Genomic DNA, 6,227 nt, shown 5'->3' on the forward strand with positions numbered 1-6,227 from the left:
CTGCTGAATCCCAAACTGTACTCATTTACTTTTAAAAGAGGTTTTAAATCTTACTCTCATTGTTTTAAGTCATTGCCGTTGATGGATTTTGCCATAAATTGTCCCTAAAGTAATTTCAAAACCCTTCCACTGAGCACTGCTGTGTTTGTAACAGCACAATACAAAGATGTTTTTGTATTTTTGTACTGACACATTCAGGTGTGTAGACGAGAAGTCTGAAGTTACTCATTTAGCTCTCTGTTAAGCAGGACAGCTCTGTCACCTCTGTGACAGGAGAGCAAAGGTCACATCGTAATAAATGTATAACAATCAGAGTGTGTGCGATCAAGTTCAGGGTAGGAATAAAAATCAGTCATGTGTAAAACCCTGCCATTGCTGAGAAGAGGATTATCTGGGGCCAAACAGCACAGACACACACACAGTGGTACTCAGATTCTTTACTTAAGCAATACTACAGTGTAAAAATACTTTGTTACACGTAAATGTTCTGTATTTATACTGTTACTTACGGTAAAGTACTAAAGTATTAGCACCAAAACATACTTAAAGTACCAAAACTAAAAGTACTCATAATGCAAAATGGCACATTTCACATGAATGTATACCATATTACTGGGTTATAATTATTGATGCATTAATATGTTCATCACATTTAATACTGCAGCTGTTAAAGGTGGAGCTAATGTAAACTACCCTATGCTTATAACATCAGTTACTTCTGGGCAGCTTGGGCATTTTCCAGTGAGGAACAATAAGGTCTAATGATTATATTGTATTTTGTTGTATTAATCTGATTCTGAAAAGTACATAGTAGCTAAAGCTCCCAAATAAGTTCCCCACTGTCGCCAAGTGCTTGCTCAAGATGGTTTTGTTGGGGTTTTCCTCCATAATAATAATAATATGTTGTGATTTGGTGCTATACAAATAAAATTGAATTGAATTGAATTTAAATAAATGTACTTTGTAAAAAATACATAATGTGTCTCTAAAATCCAGTGAAGGTCACCCTAAAATTCTATGGTTTCTTTCCCGGATTGTAGTACTTTGAGTCCCCTCAGTGTGAGTATACTCCTGGTTTGGGGTCCCCATAGATATAAAAAAACAAGGCCACACACATACAGTAAGTACACACAGTAGCTGTAGATTCAACAGGTAATACTGTACAAGGTGTGATGAAAGTTGCTTCCTACACTTAGATGTTACAGTGTAAAGTCAGACTTTGCATCCTATTTCTCATGTAAATAAACAGCCCTTCGAAAAACCCTGATGCCAGATAGATATTTGGAGAAGCTGCCTCATAGCAGGGGGGCACAGATCAACACACATCAGTGAAGTCTACTTTCACCCACTGACAGCTCAGTGGAAACCACTGCTGTGGCATCAGCAGTGGAAGTCACTGAGATCCTTCACTACAGTAAAAATACCAATAGAAGAAAAGATCCTGTACTCAAAGTGTATGTTTTTAAAGAGTAAATGTATTAAAGGGTAAGTTCAAGATTTTTCAAGATCATCTTAAAACAATATTGACATGCATACTCTATATGTACATGAGAATAGGTGTTGACCCTGAATGTTTTCACCCTGAATGAGACTACACTGTACAAAATGAAGGCTGTAGTACACAGCCCTCATTCAGTGAAAAAAAGCAATGCGACGTTTGTCTGAGGCTTGGCTGAAGCTTCAGCTAACTCGAGCTGGAATTCACCAAAGTTACAGTTTATTCAAGACAAATTTCCCTCTTTTGTTTCCTCAGATTGTAGTTCCTTATCGAGCTGTGGTGGGAAAATGTAGTAGAGTAATAAGTACAAGATTTAAATGTAGTGGTGTAAATGTAGCATTAAATAGAAATATTCAAGTAAATTGCAAGTTCTTCAAAATTGTACGTTGGTAGAGTCTTTGAGTAGATGGATTTATTAAAGATCTACCACTGTGTGGAATCAAGCAGCCTTCCTGTACCGCTACCATGACTCAGACCTTTACTCTGACTCAGCCTGACAAAATTCCTTAGAATCTTTAAATGAGACTCTGCCTGAAGTCTGTTTATATTTAGCACTGACTCGTGGTTGGAGCACATGCATTAAAAAAACATGAAACATTAAAATGCCTCCCTAATCAGACCAGATAAATCAAGCTCCACTGAAGTGTCTGAAGAGGAAAAGCAAAGTCATTTGACCATTACTCTCAGGGACTTTGAGTGCATGGGTGACTGCTGGGAGTGAATGAGAGCGACGGGCAGGACGAGTGAGTGAACACGTGTCCCTGTTCTCCTGCTTCTGATGTAAACCAGCCTCCACTCTTTCTGCCTTCCTTTCACCTTCCTTCCTCCATTTCCTCTTTCTGTTGTTCAGTGCTGTGCTTCTTTTCCAACAGTGATTCTAAATCACATAATTTCCCTTCAGCTCTGTTAAGTGGTCTAAGTTGCCAGCTGTGATAGAGATGATCAAAACTTTTTGTTTTCTTTTCCATTTGTTTTTATCTCCCACTAACTCCACCTACACACACACACACATGTATTTTACCCCTCTGTATAATTTTGTTTTGATGTTCCTGAACTTTTCATGCTTTTCTTCTGAGTCTGCTGACACAGTCGCATTGTGGCCAGCACCAGTTTACACAGCTGGGAAGCCAAAGCTCTCTAAACTCTGACAACACACTACACACTCAAGATCCCCTCAGCCTGGGTTAATACAAACAAAATCTCTCTCTCTTGCTCTCATTTTCTCCGACACCTCCCCAAACAGTGGCACACAAAAGGAGACATTGCTGTAATAGTAAATATCATCTGTTTGTGCTGGTACATAAGAGAAAAATACAGTGGTGAAAGCAGAAGTTTGATCCGTTTAGGTAAAGTAGCAATATCACAAATAAAAATCTAACATTTAATTACTTAAAAGTTGTATTATTATATACAACATTATCAGATTATTTATAGTAGTGCATTATTGTTTCAGCAGCATTTTTATGTTGTTGCTACTACAGATGGGCACACAAACTATACTGTCTTTGAGAACCTCATCTGAAATTCAGTTTAGTATTTATGTAACATTTTAATAAAAAAAACTAGTTAATAGCTTTCAAATAAATATATTGGAGAAAAAAATACCATATTTCCCTCTGAAATGTAATGAGGTACAAGTATATAAAGTATTATAAAATGGAAATGACTAAAGGTTTAAGTACATTAAAATCATACTTCCTAAATGCAGCATTAGAGTAAATGTACGTGCTATGACTGAAAACTCAAAACAACAAGAAGAAGAATGATGATAAATACTCTTTCACTCTGTAATATACAAACAGGAACATGTTGAGCTTTTTCTCTAAGGTTTTGACACATCACACATTTCCACAGCTCCACACTGCCCTCTGCTGGTTAACGCAGGAACACAATTCACACAATAAACTAAAAACAACAGTTTTTATTCATTTTTATGCTTAATTGTTGTCAGGGATTATCACAGTGGGTTGCTGTGGGCAAATACAACTCATCGGATTAAATTAATTTTTTTATTAAGATTAATTTCTTTTGGCTAAGTGCTGTGTTGTTTTCTGGGCCATTTTTATGCTGACAGTACTACACTCCCTTGTCTTGCCCACACACACACACACACACAGACTACTGGTTTCTGAGGACCTCTTGTTGACATTGAACAGTTCCTCATTATCAGAATCAGGAAGAGAACAGAAAGAGACAAGAGACACTTTCTCTGGATCACAGAGAGGAAGAAAAGGAAACAGAAGAGGAGCAGAGAACCTTTTCTTTTTCCATTTCTTCATGTGCATATCTGTGTGTGTAGATGTGCATGTATGGATTATGTACACATGAAATTATGTGTATGTTAACCTGTTCTCTGAAAAAGACAGCTCTGTTAGTCACCAGTTTCTTTCCTGCACAGTGTCACTTACTCATTTCACCCACTGACACAGTATCACGTTTATATAAAGACTCACCAAGTATTGTAATCTTTGCCAGTTACACTGACAAAGACTGATGAGCCATTTGATGACTTGGAATTCTTCCTTTGGCATTTACGTGTATTGTCTGCACATAGACTGATGACTGACGACAGGCAAACACTGAAAACCTAACTGATGAAACATCACACTTCCAAACATGAAGTATCTTCTCACTAGTGCACAAACATCCTGAAGAATAAGACCTAATCTAGAAACCTTGACACCAAGATGCCAGTGAATGACAGCACATGCATGCTCTACAACAGTGGCTCCAAATATGATGTCTCTATATTAAATGTATTGCTTAAAAACATATTTAGACTCCAGATTGTGATCAGGTGCATCCTGTTTGCTTTAATTATCCTTCAGTGATGCCTAGAAGCTGACTGCAGTCCACCTGACAGTGTAGAAAGGCACACAGCTGTGTGTATTTAAAGTCCCACTATTCACACTGCATGTCGGGGCAAAAATAACATTTTGCAGTGAGTGTAAAATTGATCAATGAAAGGGTAGAAAGTCACTTTTAAGGCTTTGAGTGTTCCCGGGAGCACAGTGGGATGGGTTGGTTGGTGACAAAGCTGGCACTGTACACACCACCTGCCACCAGATCAGCCAATAACAAAATTCTAGTGCAGTAGCTGGGTTTCAACCAGTAGAGGCCTCTATACATATCTCTATCAACAGTTCAATACTTTGCATTAAATTGTCAAGATTTGGATCTGAATCAACCAACAACACTACTAAATAGCCATATACATTGGTTTTCAGGTGAAAACAGTGGTTTGGTGGGTTTAATTACTTTTTAAAACTGGACTTTATTCCTGCAGGCTCAGTATAAAACCATCCGCATCGCCATCTGAGCCAGCTCTGACCAGATCTCTAGTGCTAACACTTAATTCTGCTCTCTGAGCTAAAAGCCAGGCCCCCTTCTTTAGATAATCAACATTTTCCTATTCATCTCAGAACCAGTCTATTAATTTATTCATTTCAGTTAATCGTTCGGCTCTCTGATATTCCTCAGACTGGCTGTCTTTAAGACTGTTCTGAGGGTAAAAATGATAAAAGCCTATTGTTTTACTCTCTAAAAGGTCTGTGGGGTCTCTAGAGACCTGAGGTGTACGAGTGAAAAACTTTTTTTTATGCTGGAAGCAAGTGACAGTTTCAGTTTGACCTCATGATAGTGCTGTTCTCTAACTGTTAATATGAATAAAAAGAAAGAGTGATGAAGAAGTCAGTTTTTACTAGCAGCTTATTGTCCCACAAACATGATGATTATGGTGAGGGGCTAGGGCATGCACTATGTCAGTGTATGTCCTGAAAGACAGACATATCTGTGAGCTTGTGTGTGTGTGTGTGTGTGTGTGTGTGTGTGAGGGAGAGACAACAAGAAAACCTGTGAAATATTCTCCTTCAAATTGCACCACGCAAATTTCTCTATCATGCATATGTAAAATATTTTATCTATTATATTATTTATTTGTATACTGTATATTCTTTTTGTATAAGGCCTGCAGTAAACTGTGATATATACTATAATAAATTGCATGATATTTATTAAATAGGCCATTACTAAATAAGGCAAAAAGCGGAGAGTTTGAAATGACCAGCAGATGGCAGCTTGATTTCCTTCATAGCATTGTTGAAGACCTGAGGAAACAAATCTCCAAACGGAGCATAACTAAGGAACTAACTGTTCTCTGCACAACATTAAGAATGAATAAAGGCTCTTTTTTGCATTAAGCAGTTTTTATCTCATCAAACAATAAAGATAACTGATAGTATATCAATAAGAACTGATAGTATATCAATAAGAACAGGTGATGTGCTGCACTTCAACCCAACCACAATGAATTCCCTGGTGTCCAAGAATCTTCTTCACTCTTGTAACATTTCTTTCATTTTCTCTCATCTCCTATACCTCACCCTATCATCAAAAAACCTTTGCCATCCTCTAGCTCCCTAACCCTGCTTGCCCGCTTAACCCCCCTTTCTGTCAGATCCCCCAGCAGGACAGGAACTACAAAACAGTGAGCAGAAGTTCATTCAGCCAGTGAACAGTGGGAGCCACTGAGTGTCCTCTGCACCATCACCTCTCAAAACCTGAATTTATTGGAAGGTTGCAGCTGCTTTCATGTTTAACCACTACTTTGTATAAAGTCACATGTTTTCAGGATGTTCAAGGAAGAAAGAGTCTGTCTTTCATTTTAGAAAACTTTAAAAGGTCACTGAAACAGTTACAAGTTTATGCTTGCCATTCACTCGACTTAACA

At 37.8% G+C, this 6,227-nt stretch overlaps 1 protein-coding gene across 1 annotated transcript in view; it reads right to left on the reverse strand.

Annotated features, from left to right (window-relative positions):
* rgl1 (ral guanine nucleotide dissociation stimulator-like 1) overlaps window positions 1–4,126 on the reverse strand; it is a 29,855-nt gene extending 25,729 nt beyond the window's left edge. Inside the window, exon 1 of the mRNA XM_020622384.1 lies at window positions 3,952–4,126. The gene's annotated coding sequence lies outside the window, so the exon portion shown is untranslated. The remainder of the gene's footprint in view (window positions 1–3,951) is intronic.
* Window positions 4,127–6,227: the final 2,101 nt, after the last annotated feature.

This window comes from Monopterus albus, unplaced genomic scaffold, assembly GCF_001952655.1.
Source record: "Monopterus albus unplaced genomic scaffold, M_albus_1.0 scaffold279.1, whole genome shotgun sequence".
Lineage (NCBI taxonomy): Eukaryota > Metazoa > Chordata > Actinopteri > Synbranchiformes > Synbranchidae > Monopterus > Monopterus albus.